At 30.8% G+C, this 20,283-nt stretch overlaps 1 pseudogene; it reads right to left on the bottom strand.

Annotated features, from left to right (window-relative positions):
• LOC132745721 (arylsulfatase J-like) overlaps positions 1 to 18,902 on the bottom strand; it is a 37,276-nt pseudogene extending 18,374 nt beyond the window's left edge.
• Positions 18,903 to 20,283: the final 1,381 nt, after the last annotated feature.

Here is a 20,283-nt window from a genome sequence, read left to right as displayed (position 1 = left end):
TGTTTCAGTCAATTTGTTCATACTTTTTAAATATGTTTCGACACTTGGTTCCTTTGTGCTTCACAAAAGAAATCATATACTATTTGAACATCAGGAGTCACGTTGTTTTGTACATTGTTTTCTTCATAAATAGTTAACAAATCACCATTCATATATAGATATATCCCAGTAAGGAAAATGCAGTGAACAAAGTTTTCCTATGTAAGTATTTTGTAGCTTTGTTATTGGTATTTATCATATCTAAATTGTAACTTATTATGCATGAATGCTTACTTTTTATGATAATACATCCCTGCAGCTTTTTTATCAAAGCATTTCTGTTGAAAACTTTGAATAATATTCAACAAAAAATATACGTTTCTCTTGTAGATATAGCTTTATGATCTGGAAAATAAATTTATTCGTGATTTTTAAATAAAATCCATTGTCGTACGATTTGAATTCAAAATGAACATTGTCGTACATATCAATTAGAAATTTATATAATGTTTTGTAGTCTTCTTTGTTTAAAACTAATATGTCATACATTTTTAAGAGCGTTGTTCGAAAGGTGATAAGACTGCGTTGCTACTATCATACGATGTACACAATTCAACGTAAAAAATAATCAGAACACGTACTCAATATACAGTTAAAAATCAATACAGAATGTGTATGTGAAGGCATATTTGTTGCGATAATTGTTTCTGGTGCAATCGTGTTAGTAATCATAACGATTGGTAAAATAGTGCCATAGTGCTTTTACTTTCTGGAGAGCACTCGTAATAGAAAATTATACTTATCCCACATGATATATACCAAAAACTGTCGTAAAATAATCAGGAATGATGTGGACATTGGTCAAATACGAATTGTTTTCGGAATAGAATTTCACCATAAACTGACACATTTGCAGCCCATTATGATAGTATCTGAATGTTATATATATAAATTTGACTTTAATTTTCTTTTTAAAGTATATTTGTATTTTAAACGTTAACCGATACATACGGAGCCCCTAAGGTGACATTCTCGACACTTTTACCCCGGCATTTAATTCGTTTTTACGAAATATTAATTCGTTTTTACGAAATATCAATTCGTATTTACGAAATATTAATTCGTTTTTACGAAATATTATTTCGTAATAACGAAATATTAATTCGTAAAAACGAAATGTTATTTCGTTATTACGAAATAATAATTCGTTTTTACGAAATATTAATTCGTATTTACGAAATATTAATTCGTTTTTACGAAATGTTATTTCGTAATTACGAAATATTATTTCGTTATTACGAAATATTAATTCGTAAAAACGAAATGATATTTCGTAATTACGAAATACTAATTCGTTTTTACGAAATATTATTTCGTTTTTACGAAATATTAATTCGTATTTACGAAATATTATTTCGTTATTACGAAAAATTAATTCGTAAAAACGAAATGTTATTTCGTAATTACGAAATATTAATTCGTTTTTACGAAATCTTATTGAGCTTGATAAAGCACCTACTTATCTCACAAATGGGTTATTTACAAGCCTTGATCAACCTTGCGATTATATCAAGTTATTATATTTAAGTGAACAGGGTTTTTGAGTGAGAAGTCATTCTCTATCCAAAATGGTCTATTTTCCCCATTGTCAAATACATGTTCCTATCAGCAATGTTTTAATGTTTGAGGCAATCTTTTATGATATGTTTCTTTAAAACAGAAACATGCTATATTATTCCGTTCTTTTATCATATACATTAGTAAAACTAATGGGACGAGGGGGTGGGTTGGTCCAGATTTTCACTAATCTAATCAATTTAAAAAAAGAATATTTCCTTACAATTTATTATTAGAAATGTCCGTGTTTCGATTTGAAGCACAGGACCACCATTTTAACTAAATTTTCCTAGCGCGTGTACTATCACGGCTGTGGCTCAACGCTATTGACAGGCGATTATTTTAATTTATGTACAATAGTGTAAAGTTAAAAAAACGTGGGGAGAACAAAAATCACTATTTATATTGCATGTACATGCATTATATTCAGTCAGGAACTTAGTTTTGAGGCCTTATTTATAACTATTACCAACACTCTTTGAAACCGTAGAAAAAATTTAATTCGTTTTTACGAAATATAATTTCGTATTTACGAATTATTATTTCGTAATTACGAAATAATATTTCGTTTTTACGAATTAATATTTCGTTATTACGAAATAATATTTCGTAATTACGAAATAATATTTCGTAAATACGAAATAATATTTCGTAAAAACGAATTAATATTTCATAATTACGAATTAATATTTCGTAATTACGAAATAATATTTCGTAATTACGAATTAATATTTTGTAAAAACGAATTAATATTTCGTAATTACGAATTAATATTTCGTAAAAACGAATTAATATTTCGTAAAAACGAATTAATATTTCGTAAAAACGAATTATTATTTCGTAAAAACGAATTATTATTTCGTAATTACGAATTATTATTTCGTAAAAACGAATTAAGTTCCGGGGAAAAAAAGTGTGGAAACTGTCATCTTAGGGGCTCCGTAGATACAAGACATTGGAATTTGATATTTTACATATAAGTATTTGTTTATTTAGGTCTGTTCTAACAAGCGGTTTCATTTTACAAAAAGCTTTTTTCCGATAAAACTGTTTGTATAGGGAACTCATAGATTGAGCGGACGAAACATTTTCAATCTCAAAGATTGAACATCATTTTAAGAGATTTTTGAAATTTATTCTTTATGATTCAATGAAAAGAATTGGTTTTCAATAAATGCTCAAACATTGTAAATAAAATATATCTGTCAGAGAATTTTCAAAACAATATCTCGCTTATATGTTTCGTCTTGTTCGTGAAATAATTTTATCAATACAGCTTAACCAGTTAACGATTAAGATGTTCGTTTATCATTATAATAATTCCCCTATTTTTTTTGTCCTGGTGTGCAAAGAGCGAGAATGAATTTAAATATCTTTTATATCCAACAAATATTTGAACTTTAGCTTTCAGTATTTAAAAGCATATTCTGATTGGACTATGGACTTTCTATCTACTTTCCCTCCATTTATTTTATTTTCCCCCATAATACTTATTTTTTGCATTTTTAAATCATTTTTGGTTTTATGAACGTCATTTTTTACTGAAGAAGACAAATGTCGAAAGCAACAAAAAACGTCTGCTTTTATTGAACTGATTATATATTATTTTATATATTATTTTCTAACTTGCTTAACTTACATATTTTATTCTGAGCTGCAAGCTATATTGATTGCCGAACTAATCATATGCTTTACACAGTCGTATTTATACTGAACATGTGACATTTTATAAATTTTTTGGACTGATCGTGTAAACGTTAAGATGGTATGACAGTATTGTCCTGCCAGTAAATGTTTTGGTAGATGGTTAATAACGTTTGATAAACCTATTTTTTGAATATTTTTCTTGCATACATTTTGTTTCTGTCTGAGATAAGGCTGATCATTATTCATTTTGTAAAATGATAAGCTTTTGTCTACATTGATTTTGAGCCAGTCCATTAAAGATGAGCGCTTGTAATTTGTTCGTTAAGATATACGAGTACAACACAAGACTTCGGTAAATATTTGCTATAAAGAAATGTAATTTATAAATGAAAATAACATTTTGTACAAACATATATCATAAGGATAAACTAAAATATTCTCTTTATGTTGATCATTACAAACTTTTAAAACATCCTTGATATTGCCATTTGTTTTTATAGTTTCACTTTATTTACATTAATAGATAATTTGTTTCATCAAAACAATTCCTTCCGGTGATTTATATTGTGACCTTTTTTAAGCTAGCTTGAATGCTACCTGTTATATGAAAATGTTATGTGCATTTTCTTTCATAAAAATTGTACATAGGATAACAAAGGTGAAAGAAAATTAAAAAATGAGTTGAAAAATAAGTGTGTCACGACGCAGTTTAATTCTATTTAAACTTTAAAATACGTATACATAATTTGTTCTAAATATGTTTTATATCATGTTCAATGATGCTTGGTGGACACTTGAAACAATTTTATCGCCACATCAAAGATGACTGTGCCGTGCCGCCAGAAATGTTATATTTCCGATCCTTAAAGATCGTAGTATCTGTTTGTGGCATTAACACTTTTCTATGATTGCATTTCTGCCATATTTTCATATATTGTTAAAGGTCACCAACTGTACCAGATTCGAGATTATATCAACATTTATGTAAGTTCAAAAAAATAAGATGAAAAAATATATTTCAATGATTTTTATTTTCAGAAAAAGCGCATCACTTCGAATGACATAATGGTGAATACAAATAAACTACATACACTGTATCAAGCATGTAGACAACGGGTTATTCGGAGGTGGAATATTAGCGCACTTAAAATAAAAAAAAAACAGTATTTGTACTGTGGAGTTAATAAATGTGCATCCACAATGACACTTGAGTTATTTTAACACTAACTGTTGCTAAGCTGTTATACAGAATGCTTTATACAAAATGCTGAACATATTTGTCTAAATACAAACGCAAGACAGGTGATGAATGATGCATTTTCGTGAACCTTATTGTCGTTTGTTTTCCACTTACTGCAACATTTTCTTTTTTCGAAAGGAAGATTGGCTTTACAGAGGAACTAATTCTTTTTAAACTAATATGGTTCATTAATTCAAATGACAGTCTTATAACGCGAATGATTCATGCTTTTGTTTGTGAATTCCAAAATGTACGGTTCAGCCAAGAAACGTATTTAAGTTAATGATACTATTTTAGACAATATTTTAAATATTTATCAATTGTATGATCATTTTGGTATGCATCATATAGGAAATTCGTTGTAAAAAAAGTTTATAATTTAAAAAATGTTGTTTATTTGAAATTTCTCGCCAGATATTTGCAGCAAGTCGTGAAATACATTATAATGGATAAGCGGGGGGGGGGGGGTAAAAAGAACTCTTAATACCAAGATTAAAGCAAGATTGAAGCAAGTAAGATACGTCATATCTTTACATATTATAAATAAATACCACTCGTAAAGAATGTGAGTACCTGAAACTGAACAATGGGAAAGATTTTTTTATCCAGATATTACGTATAACAGTCAGAAAATTAAGCAATTTGATTTCATGTTGAGACGCTTAAATGAAGAAGCAAATGCCACAAGCCTGACATTTGTAATACATGTAAAACAACTTTAAATCAAAATACTTTCAATAATCCAATTCTGAGACAAGCCTGATTTACGTGTTGTAGTTTTATTCCTGTTTAAAAATTGATGCAATTATAGAACGCTCTTTATGTTTATCATTTATTTTTCAGCCTTAAAGAAACTCCACTGAGCTCCAAATACCTAAAAACATAAAATTTGATTTTCTCACACAGATCAGCTTGAGCACTAACACCAAAATAGATAATTTGAAAATCGCATTTTTATGCTATAGTTAGTGAGAATTAAGTGAAAAGCACTGCAACGCTTTTCAATTTTAGGCCATTTTCACAAATAAAGTATGTGTCCCCGGAAAACGGAATTAGCTAATGAAATTGTGCACACAAATTATTTGTCAAGACTTATATCAAATAAAACATTGACCTGGAAAAAGCATTTCTAGTCCTGTTATGTCAAAAATCCTCATTGAAGTCTTTTAAAAGACAACAAACTTCTTTCATCGTTATAACAAATGAAATACTAACGCAGTAGTTAAATTTCGCAGCAATGCTAATTGTATAGTGAAAAATAGAATACAATTCAACAAGGGAAGGCAGCAATCAACATATAGAAGGGAAAAGAATCAATCCCTAAGAACGCACAAAGCCGTTTATAAATACCTTACTAACGTAGTAAAGAAGGGATATTACAACACGTTCATCGTTGTTGTGCTTGATTATTGTTGTACGGTATGGGGAAAGGACACAAACTCATACATCAATAAATTGAATTAATTTCAAAAAGAGCTGCAAAAATTATACTTAATAGGCCGATAATCATCAACAATAGATCTTTTTATTAAACTTTATTGGTTAAAATTCAGTTTTTGTGTGAAATACCACACAACAATTATGGTGTATAAATCTTTAAACAATCTTGCACAGTTATATATGAGTGATATTTTTAGTTTCTCTCACAATGACACAGGTTTTCGAGGTATGGTACGAAGAAATAGACCCCGTACGACGACGGCTCTAGAGTTAAGATAAGACCATGATGACACAAAGAAGTGCGATCATTTACACAATTTTGAAAGCAAAAATATTTTCCGACGTCGAATATTTTTTTGCATACTGAGTGCACCCTATCTTTTGCATATCATAGCGAAGTTACTTGTGCTACAAACTAAAATAACCGCTTGTACGAAAAGTACGGAAAGTAACGCGATTTGAATTTTATGCTAAGACATGTAAGAATGACATTTTGTGGAAAATAATGAAATGTAAATTCAAACGCAAATTTAAGAAGACGTGGAAATGTAATAATCAGTTTAAGTTATTTCTACCAGAAAAATGATATAAACACACTCGTTGACATGCTCCTAGCAACACTTGTACATGCTTGTTACAAATCGTGCTCTTTCATTTTATCCGTTGAAAAATAAACATAACATAGACCATATTTTTATACTTTTGTGGAAGATTATATATTTTCATCTGTCATGAAAATATGGACAGATAGCGAGATAAATAAATCTCACACATAAAAACAAATTGTCATTTATTTTATGATAACTTTAAACGATATTGTAATTTTTCATATTTCATTTGTCAAACTGTGAAAAATAACAAAATTTAATCTCACTGTTTGTAATAGTGAATTATGAATAATCACAGATAAATTTCTATAATTCATTTGTAAGCATAGAATTAATTTCCTTAATTGATATAGCAAAATCAATTCAGGTTATGAATTATTAATCAAGGGAGGAAAGGAAGTCAACAAAAGCTTTCACATGTGGAAAGTCACATTGTTTATAATGTAGGTATTAACCTATGGTAATCAGCTATACCTGACAATTATTATCCAGTTGAAGTGATAATACCGAAACAATTTTCTGTTATATAGTCATTACATATTGAATATTCAAATGCTAGATAAACTTTATACATACGAATCATTAATGCAAACTCTGTACCGTTTGTTTTTGTTCTCCTTTCATCAGGTCCACATCCAACTAATATATCTATATCGAATCCATATCGAATCATTTTGTTCACGTAAAGTCTTCGTTTGCTCGAAACTTGACAATGGCTTACATACCAAAGAGCATACCTTGTTTTTGCGTTTGACACTGGTTCGCATCCGAACGTTTGTGCGTTTAAAGCACCATATGGAATAAGAATATCAGAATCTGACCAATATAATAAAGACCAGTTAATTCTTTTGTTCCATAAAATGGATAAATAGTCTACAAGTACTAGGTAAATAGTCTGTTATAGCAATTTTCTGTTTGTTTTTTTTTTGTTTTAACTTCTTATGTTTCTTTAATTGAAGGCTGCTATCCCATTCGTTCATCTCTTATACCGACATAAAATATAATAGCATATGCAGCTAGTAACAGCTTTCTATCACGTGAGAAAATGCAATTTTTATATTTACAGCTCCGGTAAATCACGTTTTTTCTCGTCCTGTTCACCAAAAATTGGTCTATTATTAAAAAAAAAATATTCTTTTTATGCGTTTTATGGGCTGTTAAAGGAGCAGATGTACTGATTTTTTTTTTAAACAAACGTTTTTATTGTTCCTTTATCACAAGATTTGTATAATTGAGAAAATATGTTTTTGTTATGCTTTACTACGATTTTAAAAGAAATTATATGAACAAATTACTAGGAAAAATGCTAAAATCTATAAGAAAAATATTTGCAACTCGAAAACAAATTTCATCTTATTCATATTTTTAATTCAAGATCCATCGTGCTTATTTATGACAGCAGATAAAGATCCTTGGTACGAGAATACTTTTAATATATATAAACTTCTAAATTGACTAGGTAAGTAGTCTAAAAACTACACAATTTCAGTTCGATTTAATCTCTATGATATAAACTGTAAATTACAGTTATTTTTTATATGAAAAAAAACACGTCTTTGATGTTTAACCATCGTTTATTAACTGATTGATACAGAGCGTGACATGCTTAGATAATGTGAATACATTTTGACCAATGAATAACAGAGTTATACACTACAGTTCTCCCTTCTTAACATTTTAGTTCATTATCATAATTATGCTTAATACTGAAAAATAATCAAATAACAAGATGGAGACAACCGATATAATATTTTAACAACATGAACTATTTGAGATTATTTCATTCATAAACCAGAATTTTTTTTCGACCTATTGTTCTTAATTCACCTTTGCCTTTTTATTACAGTTGACACGAGTTCATTCAGTGGTATTTTACAACATGGTAGTGTAATTATTAATAAGATATCACATTAAGTGTCTCACGCTCTCGAATGTTTATACAGTTACGTAGTCAACTCAGAAGGAGAATCGATTTGTTGTTTTGCATTCTCTCAATTGGTATCTTCGTTCCCCTTACGTTTGATATGTTGTAAGATTATTTACATTTAATGATGGCATTTTCTCAGGATTACCAGTTACTAACAAAGGGTCATTTTTTCGGTCATTACTGACATTTCTGACAAAATTTCACCATTTTCGTGTTATATGTTGAATTCTGCTTAAGCCGGTGCTAAGGGGCGTGGACTGTAACTTGCACTTTCCAGTACCACCATGAACAGGATCAATCAAACCGAGTCTGCAACATTTTACAATTTTGCCGTTTTGGGCTTTCTTAGGGATTCTGTTTTTTTTTTACTATTTTAAAAGTGCCGTTCATACGGTCCACTAAACCATTTGTGGAGGGTTAAGCAACTCTTCTAATATGAAAAATACTCTGTACTCACCCAATTGTATAAACGTTGGTTAAATTAACCGTGGTTAAACGCTAACAGTGAGTTAAATTTCACCAACTTTAGTTAACTAACCAATCTGCTTAGTCACTTGTATAAATTGAGATAACCAAATGGTTAGCATACCAATATAGTTAAAAATAACCGCTGGTTAAACTAACCAATTCTAGTCCCGACATGCAATATATTCTATATCCGGTTATATTATTTTCGCGAAGTATGTCAAAATTGACACATGGTTTTCGCTTCCATCTTTATTACAAACGAAAATTTTGATAGTAGATTCAAAATAGGTTGAAAATTTCAATTAAGATGTTAATTCGGACCACACTTATAACATAATATCATAAAACATGTTTTTTTATAACTTTTACGTAGGTTCACAGGAACCCGAAATTCTACCCAAAACAAAAAATGACGATTTTTAAAAAAACAAACAAAACAATATACTATTAAAGACAGTACACACACACACATATATATATATATATATATATATATATATATATATATATATATATATATATATATATATATATATATATATATATATATATATATATATATATATATATATATATATATATATATGGTATTTTTTTAAATCGTTATTTTTTTGTTTTGGATAGAATTTCGGCTTCCTGTGGTAGGATGAACTTGTTTACGACCTCGGAACATGTGTCGTGGGAATTAAATTTAAATCAAGTATACTACGAATGAATTGCATGGTTGCTATGGGCTTTGTTTACAAATCAAAATGTACTCCAAATGAGCAAATAATAGCTGACATAATGATATAAATTAAAATCATCCGTCAGCTGGGTCAGAAAATGGTTAGAATGGTTAGAATGCCACTAATTTCATACAAGAACAATTCAATGCAGAATAATTGACGCATATATGTTCTTTCTGACTCGTACCTCTAACGTTCGGACCCAATATGTTTTGAATAACAGCAGATGCAATTTTTTGAATAATTTTACCCTAAACTTCTCTCTATAGTTTCGCTATATAATATATGATTAAGTTACTAAATACCATATCAGTCACATTTGTGAAATCTTGTTGCATTTGCTAAAGCTTTATCTCATGATAAAAGAGTCCTATTGAAAGTTAACCATATAATAGCAAAATAAACAGATAAACAACAAAACAAACAAACAAAAAACATGAAAAAATACATAAATGAAAAGAAAATCATTTTGTTTCCTTGTGACTGTAAGGCTGACTTCCTTCTTTAACTTTCAACCTGTTTTATCTCCCTCACTAGTCACAACACTCAAATGCAAAATCAACTTGGCTCCCAGCAGTCAATTTACTAAACAGAGGAGAAACTAAATGATAAATAATTATGAAAAAAAAAACTAGCGATTTTAGATTTACCATAATTTATTTATGAACAATCAAAAGTGATTTTGAATTTACCTCTTCTCCAATTTAGAATAATTTTTTATTTAATACCCAACAAGGTTATGTTTTGGAAATCTTACATCTTATATATTTATTACTTATACATGTATCTTGTAAATAAAGATAATACTGATTTCTGCATCACTTATGGATGATTGGAACCTGTCACTGGCCAACATTATACTAGTCCACTAGTTTTAGGAATAGGCTATATGCCATTGAAATAGGTAAATAAGGGTTTCAATATATGAACGTAATGTAATTAAAGGTATATGACTGTTACTATTAACAATAAGTTAAATAATAGTCTATAACTGGTTAAAAATGAAAAGTGTCCAAATATGTTTTCTAGAGTCATATTTATTGAGATATTATAATTTTGTAAAATATTCTCATCTACATTGAATTTCTGAATAAATTATACAATAAATGAAATTCATCCTTTTTTTTCAAAGAACTATCATGCAAGCATAGCAATCCGGCTGAGATATGTAATAATGTTACTTAAACAATGGAATAATGGTCTAAATTTCTCTCTTCCTCCCTTCCTTTCTCCATTTATTGCTTATTTATTAACCCCCTCCATCCCCCTCTTAAAATATCAAGCATAGCAATGGGGATGATATATTAAATAATATCTTCACATGGCCAAAGTATATTAACTTTCATTGTATACATTAAGTAAAGAAGAAGTGTTTTTAGAGACCAAGCAGTTTAATCCAAAATAATAATAATAAAAGAAATGGACATAATTATATGTAATTGTAAAAACAAAAAGTATTTCTGCTTAATACAAATAGAATAAAAATATAAATGTTCAGAATTGCTTTTTCCCATTCATTATTATATTGTGTCACATTTAATCAAACCTAAAGTTGCTTCCTATCTTTAAAAAGGTAAAACAATCTTTTCAATAATTCATACAGGAGTGTATGCATTTCTTCATAAGTGAGACAAATATCCAATTTTTCTGTTAAATTCTGAAGAATGTGTCAGTGTGTATATAAAATATATGCGTCTTTAGTTGATGTGAGGAAAAACCTTTAATCTTAATGGGGAAAAATGAGGCTATTTTGGGAAATTTTACAAGTTGATAGTTTAAAGGTTGATGAACTACCTTATAATTTATGACTTGTGTGTTAATTCATGATCGTCATATGACGCCTGTAACTTAATTTTAGAAGGTAATAAAAACTGTTCAATTTTCATCAGAAGATGACATTGTTTCTTTTTTTCTTGCTGCTAGAAATAAACAAGCCCTTTATCAACCTTTGATGAGAAGACAAATTGACTGGGTCATCATTAATTATAAAAAAGCAAGCGTTTCAAAGGGGAAATCTATAAATTAAAGAAAAATATGTATTGTACTCAACCAAAAAAAAAAAAAAAAACAATAATACACATGCACACACAAACACATCTGTCTGTAACAATACCAGAATGACCTTAATTAATAATTAATTTCATTGCTTAAGATATTCCAGATTGCAATTTGAATAGGATTTTTTTAAAGATTTGGAAAAAATAAGCATGATTACATGTATTTGCCTTTTGGAATCTATTTGATAGTGCTAAAATGTAAATGTACCATCAATATCTTTATTTAAACGATTTAATACATATTTAAAAGAAGACTAATTTTCCACAAGATTAGCCAAAATATTTTGAGGAAATCAACTTAGAAAAATGTACTAGGATTTTTAAAAAAGCAAAAATTCAAGTTTTAATGTAATAATTTTCATGTTCAGTTGTGAACAATTTATGGTTGATTTACCATTATTAATCTCCATATTTCTACTGTATGACTAACGCAGTAAGGACCTTTGGCATATTTTAACCTCTTTCTACACAGCCATTTGTATCGTGGCTGAAATGTTACAATTTTGCATGTTGGGTTGTCATTTATCGCCTTTTTTGTATCCTTTGTGCTAAAAACAAACCAAACTGGCGCGTTATCCCCATGTCGCTTGGCTTATATTGTGCTATCGCATGGCTCGATTCGTTGTCGCCAGCAACAAAGCAAATTAAAGCCCCAATAAGCTAATTCTCCATTTGAGTCAAGCGACAATGTGTCATCGGGCCACACACCACGAGACAACCTGCCAATTGGCATATTTCGCTAGCGACATGACACCAAGATGACAAGGCCTGACAACAGAGCAATCTCGGTTTTTTGGTTTAACAAGTGTTTAAAAAGCAGAAGCAGTGCATGAAATACGGAATGAAAAAACATATTCTTTTATATGACTTCCTTTCTTTGTTTTGTCAACTTTCATATCAGATAATGGTTTTATATACAATACACAACACAAAAAAGTCATGCAAACTGCTTAACTGGCCCAAAAAGTTAATTGCATTATCGTACCTTCTCCATAATAATAAGTTCAGCAACAGGATTCTATAAGGTGATATATCCTGTCAGTCTTTAAAGCTTCAATAAATCATGTTGTCTTTGACAATAATACGAAAACGCACACATATGTGTTGATCGATATAAAATTTACTGATCAATCACAAAGTATACTTGTTTGTTTTTCCAGGGATCTCCCGCTGTGTACTTGTCCAAAATGACTTCGTAATTTAACTTATAAATTGTCCTATAATTTCTCAGTATGTCATGTTGTAACCTAAGCATGATCATCATTTAATCGCTTTAAAATGACATTTTGTATCATGATTTATCCGAAGTATTGACACTGACAGCTGATTTGTAAAACTGTTCACTACCGGCTTTGGAAAAGTTTGTCTCCGTTTCCCGTCACTACGTAATTTTAAGAAATATCATTGCCATCATATATAACCGATAATAGTTTACTTCGAAGCAAATATGAACAAAAGTTGAGACGAAGCGTATAAACGGCAGCCATTTTATTTCTGGTTAATATTCGGTTAAAATTTAATCCATCTCCTCGACTTGAGTTAATTTAACCAAAAATTTACGCTGGTTAAATTTAACCTTATTTTTACACAATTTGTTCACAAAAGCTAACATAACCATGGATTTAACGCAGTGGTTAAAGTAAACCAACGTTTATACAATTGGGTGCTGGTATTCCTTGAAGAATTCGATCAATTGTTCTTTGCCATATTGCAGGTGCTGATGATACTTCATATGTCAATCTTTTGTAAGAATATAGACCTTTGTGAGTGATAATCATTAACTTTTCTTTTGTTTTGTCATCGCACTCCATAAATAAATCCAACTTTGAATAGTTCTTTCCATTTGCCAAATTCGAAAAAAAATCTCCTCTTTTCTCGGAAGTGGGTTATTATATAATTTATAGTTTGATTTACGGTGACTTTGAAATCTCCACAAATCCTAACTCCTCCCGAAGATTTAACAACGGGCACAATAGGTATAGCCTATTCTGACATGTTCGCTTTCGTAATAGTGCCCTGTAATTCAAGGTTGTCTAATTCCTTTTGTATTTTCGGCTTTAACATAAATGGTACTGGTCTAGCCTTTACGAATTTCGGTGACGCATTCTTTTTGACAAATAGCGTTACTTTAATATCTTTAACTTTCCCGATGCCGTTGGAAAACACTGACTCATAAGTCGTCATAATATCGGATAAACCTGTCTGTGTTGATTGGCCATCAATTGAATTTATATGTACAATACGTGACCAGTCCAATTATCCCGTCCAAACAATGCAGGACCGTTGCGATTTTGCCTGTCCATTGTATCAAAGTTTTACCAGTTTCGTTCTGTATTTCTTTACCAAAATATATCTTTAACACACATGTGGTTCTCTTAGAAATAGCTGCTGAGCCCGTATCGACTTTCATTCATATGGGTCTGTTGTATAATTCTGATGTTTTTTTTTTTCAGCTCGAACCTTTGGTCATAAAATTTATAATCATCACAGAAACGTCATCGTTGTTCATGGCATGTACGTCTCGTGCACGTGCTTTCAGATAAAATAATCTTTATATGTTCCTGGCAATTACATGCATGACGAATGGCATTCTAAAATCGGCATTTGAAGGATGCATGATTTCTTTACCACAGTGAATACATTTTCCGTTTTATTTCACTGCACTGCTTGTGTTCGCCGGTTTTATTTTGCCAATGCCTGTGCTCAACTCTTCTCATAAGTTTCCTTTTCTTAACCTTATTCACACTTGCGATCAACGAGTGAATTTCTGCGGCAAGATCGTCATATGATTATGTTGCATGTTTGTCAGGTGATGTAAAATTCCGTAATAATCCGAAAGTTTTTTTTCCTCCAAGTAATGTTAATCATTTCCGATCTTTTTCTCATCGTCTTTTTCATTTACCAAAAAGAACTGCTCTAAAGGTTCTTGAAAACTTGTCCATGATTCTGAACTGCCATCAGATCCAGATAAATATCTAATTAATGCAGATATTTTAAACTAACAGATTAAATCCAGAATTTTACACACATTATAATAATAACATAAATATCTAATGGATAAAATTCCCTAAATTTTATATCCAGTTATCCTCGTTACCAGATTGTTATGGTTTTCTATACAGAAGTAACACGTCTGTAATGCTGAACTATCGTTAATTAACTGATTTGATACAGAGAGTGGTATGCTTAAATAAGGTTCGTAGGCGGGGCTTATTAGTAATACATTTTGACCAATGAATAACATATTTATACACAACATCAATATATTGACTTTAATGGTTATTTTCAAAAGAACTTCTGCTTCATGTCTTCGTTGTCGTATTTTATGTATCCTGATTGTTATGGAAACAAGAATCTATCATTGAGGGGTCATGCTTTCTGAAATAATAAATATATAATATGCTTTCATAATGAATACGTGTTTATCAAGCGCTTTACCAGACGAACATAAAGATAAGTACTTTTGTGTTTAAGAAAAGTGAAAGTACTTTTCTGTTTTAATTGATTTTGATACGTAGATTACAATTAAAACAATACAAAGGTGTCAAGTGCCGTGTGACAGCTGTAAAGGTTTCCCCGGACTTCACTTCAGTCTTCTCTTTTTTTCTGGATCTTCTGGATCATTGATTCAAATAATTTTAAGTGTTGGAAAAAGCGTACCGCTTAAGCCGGTGCTAAAGCGCGTGAAGATTGTCTAGTGACAGCCTTAAAAAAGTTGCCGAGTACCTAAGTTCATTATATTTTTCTTGTCCTTCTGGAACATTGATTCTTGTATTTTTCATGCCAACATTAATATCCTTGAACATATGAAATTCACTGAAAGATGCTAAATATAATTGCAATCCGATTTTGTTTGATGTTTACGACAACAGTTACTATGGGAAAGTCCAATTTGTCATGACAAATGCATACTTTTCATGCATTCTTACAAAAAATAGTGATGATAGAAAAATAAAGCATATTATTTGTAAACGCTATAGAATTATTTAACTATTTAAGATTCTTGTTTTCTTTTTTTAAGAGGTTTGCTACAATTTGGCATGGCAAAATGAATATGGCAGCTATTATAATTTCTGACAAAGTTTTTATGCTTGTCCAAGGTATGGGCAGGACAGATGAGAGGGATAAATATTTACCCTTTTCCAGAAAAAAATTCAATCAAAGTTTTGTTTTTAAAATTGGCGAGGTCTTACATTCGGCCACAGTCTTTCTCTGATTTCTACTTAAAGGTTTAAAACAAACATTCAACGACTCATATGTATGATTTTGTCTGGTCATGAAAAAAAATGAACAAAGAAATATATATAATAATTCAAAATTATTATTTATCAGACGATAAACAACTATAATGTTACGAATTTCAGAAACATAAAGATCAAAGCAGTCAGAGAAATCAAAAACTCAAATAGAAGTACGCAATCCCGTTCATCAAATCAATTATATTATGTTACAAAAATGGAATATCTTTCTGAATCTGTATATTAAAAAGCTAAAGTATAATTCTATGATGCTGAAAGTAGAATAAAAGAAGATTTTGAAAAACTGAAAAAAATTCAGGACTAAGAAATTGCAAACGCGGAAAGCAGAAATTCTTCATAGCACATAACAGTTTCATACACCTTCAAAAAGAAGAACTTGAAAAACTTCCTACAGTTGACACAAATATGCTCATTAATGATTTTATAGAAACTCAGTCTTTGAATCATAACTCAGGCAGTTAATAAAGGTTTAAATGACTTGACCAAAGCTTTATCTGACCAAGTTTTATCAAACAGATGACCTACCCCCTTACCAAATACCTTTTATGGAGATCCTATTCAGTACCTTTCATTGAAACTCTCAAAGATTGCAGAAAAAAAACCAACGTGGAAGGTATCACTATCTGAAAAGATACATTGGTGGTCCAGTCAAACAAGTAATTGAGAGTTATTTTCTTTGACCGACATATACTGCTTATGAGAAAGCTAGAATGCTTTAAGGCGAAAGATGAGGTGATTCAATTATTGTCTCGTCTGCATTTAGAGATAAATTGAATTCATTGTCTAAGATTCTGAGTAAATATAATTGTGGTTAACTTAAGTTTGGTGATCTTTAAAGACAAAGTCTCAAGGCTTTGTCAAAATATTCCCATCTTGATATTCCAAATGATTGTTATGAAAACAGGATAATCTTAGCCTAATAGCCAGAATGGTTCATACTACACTGGAAAAGAACTGTGTCTTATCACAAAGACGAAATGAAGCGTTTTCAACCTTTAAGTTATTTTTAACTATGTTCTCTAAGAAGCAAAAATTGATTCAGCCCTGTCACTTATCTTTTTTCATTGAAACGGTTTCAATGACCTGATAATCGCACTCAGATGAAAGGTCAAAATGTGCAAAGGAGTCAATCTCGTCCAGGTCAAAACCTTGAGAGCCGCTTTCTATGTCTAGTTCAGGAGTTGGTGAAAAAGCAACAATCAGAACACATTGAATGTAATTTCTAAGTTCTAAAGTCATTCTTGCATTATTTGTAAGAAAGAACATGATTAAGATGCTTTTACATCATTTCTCGAAACACTCTTGGCTGATAGAAAGGCCTTTGTTTTGGTTGCCTTAGTTCAGGGCATATATCAAGAGTATGTTTTTTACGTAGAAAAACTTTATAATTTGTTCAAATCTTCATCGGAAACAAAGGTAATCCTGCATATATTACATTTAATCCAACACTTACACCTAATCCTACGGTTAGTTCTAGAGAAGTATTTCTTAGTCAATCTTACACTAAAAGAAATTGTTCAGCTTTTGTGCCTGTTTATCTATCACACCCAAGCAATGAAAGATTGATTTACGCTTGATTAGACACACAGTCAGACACGACATTCATACTTCGTGATACTTGTATCGGGCTTGGTTTAACCGGTTCACCTGTACTTTACACCCTTTCTACTATTTACGCTGAAAATTCGGTAGAAGGCAGTGTGAAGCTGAATGGCTTGATGGTCTGCGGGTTATACAGCTTTCAGAGTATATTTCTGCTGTCTGTTTATATGCAAGATATTATGCCGGCTATCTAATCACACATTCAGACCCCTGAAGCTGCACGTTCTTAGCCATATTTGAAGTTTATTGCGAAAAGTTGATGTCCTTAGGCTGTTGCGTAGTAGGATTACTTATAGGCTATAACTGTACTCAAGGATTGATGCCACGAGAGGTAATCCCACCACAAAGACAAGGTCCGATTTGTCAAAGAACAAACATAGGTTGGTTTATTGTCGGTATTTTCAGTCAAAATCAAGTTAAATGTGATGCTGTAGGTTTAAGTCATCGTGTTGTTGCATGTGAGGTTCCCTCCGTGCATCCGTTGAATGAAAACTCTTCCGTTGAGTTCGTTCTATTGTCTGTAAGAACCTCTGTAAATGAAATAATTGATGTATTGATTGTTCAGTGCTTGAGCGTAACTTTAGTAATACTGCTGGAAAAACGTCCCATCTTTCTCAGGAAGATCTACGGTTTTTCGGTTTTTGTCGATTCCGGATAATAATATTTACTTTAACTCAAAGGCAGATCGTTATGAAATGCCATTGCCTTTCAAAACACCAAATCCATCACTCCCAAACAATAAAGTTCTGGCTGTCAGTCGCATTAAAAGTTTGCAAATTATGTTGCAGACAGATGAGAGATTCCACTAACATAACTTTCATTTTATTCAGGATATGTTGATTAAGAGTCACTCAGAAAGAGTCCCAAGTTCGAATCCCAGTGAAACCTCAACCTGGCATGGCGTGTATCATCCACAAAAACCAGATACAATTCGCGTCTTTCAGGGTCATTTTCTCAATTAACATCTACTTCAAGGTCCAGACGTGACTAACAGGTTAGTTGGTGCAATATGTAGATTCAGGAAAGAGCCTGTCGCAGTCATGTGCGACATAGAACAAATGTTCTATCAGTTTCAGGTTCCAATCGAATTTCTTGACTATCTGAGATTCTGATGGTAATATTCTGACAATTTGTCATAAGATTCAGTTGAATACCTTATAAATGTGCATCTCTTTCGTGCGTCTTTATCGCCAGGTTGTTGTAACTTTGGTCTAAAAAGAGTTGCAGATGACAATGATGGAGAGTTTGGTAGAATGGCTGCAAATTTCATTCGTGATGAGTTATACGTTGACGATGGTGTGACGTCAGAAGCCACTGTATGCGAAGCCATTGACCTTATAAAATTGACGAAATCTATGTGTAAGAAAGGTTGAAATCAAAATCAACAAATTTGTCTCAAACAAAAAAAGTTTTACGGGCGCTTGTCACAATGAAAACCAAAAATCATTTGGTAAATGCTCAGAAGTGCTTGCAGTATTTTGATTTTTGTAGTATTCTATTTTCATGCCAAACTTCAGTTTTATACTAAATCCAATGTAAATTATTGTATCATCTTTTTGTAAAATTGAGTTTTTGAGAGAAATTACTTATTTCAGTATTTTTATTGATTGCTTAAATTTGTTGATTTCATTTCAAGCATTTTGACATAGTTTTCATAAAATTCGGCCCAGTAAAATGACAGTTAGATTTTTGTGATAAAGTGCAAATTTATTTATGTTCTATAAGGTTCATTTTACAGGCCTGTATATTTTGTTATAAATGCGTTCTGGAATGCAAGAAAATCTTGAAAGTTATATTTCACGCTTTCCACTTAGGGTAACTATGCCTATATAATGAACAAATTTTAAATCTTCTTTTGGGACTCGAAGACGCACAAGGTCATTATGACAGACACATTTATTTGTGTTATATAAAGTTTGTAAGCTTGCACAAGGTAAATCTTTCTTTTCTTGTTGTTTTACTTAGTATTTTTTTTGTTATTTCAGAAGATCGTAATCCAGTTAATTTTTTTTTATTACAAATTCGTTTTATAGAAATTTTATTTTGCATTTTGACAGTAACTTTTCGTTCTGTAATGTTTCGTCTTCTGTATATTTATGACTCTAGTGTTTCATTCATTACTTGAATATTTGTAATCTGGTATTCTGTTTATTATCATTAATAGTTGTTGTTTCGTATGGAAAGCCGTTAACACCCTGAGTGCACGTTATTTTATCATGCACATGTTTCATTTATATTTACTAAAATAAGTTTTCGTGCTCTTGTTTAATACAGTAAAAGTCATTTATAATTAAGTCTGCTGCAGATGTTCTTATTATATAATTCTTATTTCATTAAGTAATTTTCATCACATCATCATATTTTTTGTACGAAATAATATACATTCGATTCAAGGAAGGATTTCGTCGATTTTTAGGTGGCATCCGGTGTGGCTTCATGTTATATCTAACAACGTGCTAAGATATATAATCAACGTTGAATTTATAATACCAGTGTGTATGGCGTTCCTTAAGGGACATTATATTTTTTAGAAGCTTTGTTTTTAGGAATCCGACAAAGGTCCAGCTATTCCAAAAGAACATACTTATACCCTTATCTTTGTGTACCATGGATATTTACCATGTTTTATATTTTGTAGCTTCTACTCGGAGAATTCACCCTCAATTTTGAACCACGCATGTGTTCATCATAGCGATGATAGTGGAGATTGT

The sequence above is a fragment of the Ruditapes philippinarum genome, unplaced genomic scaffold, assembly GCF_026571515.1.
Source record: "Ruditapes philippinarum isolate M1 unplaced genomic scaffold, ASM2657151v2 ctg2391_1_1_1_1, whole genome shotgun sequence".
Taxonomy (NCBI): Eukaryota; Metazoa; Mollusca; class Bivalvia; order Venerida; family Veneridae; genus Ruditapes; species Ruditapes philippinarum.
This window is presented reverse-complemented; position numbering and strand designations above follow the sequence as displayed.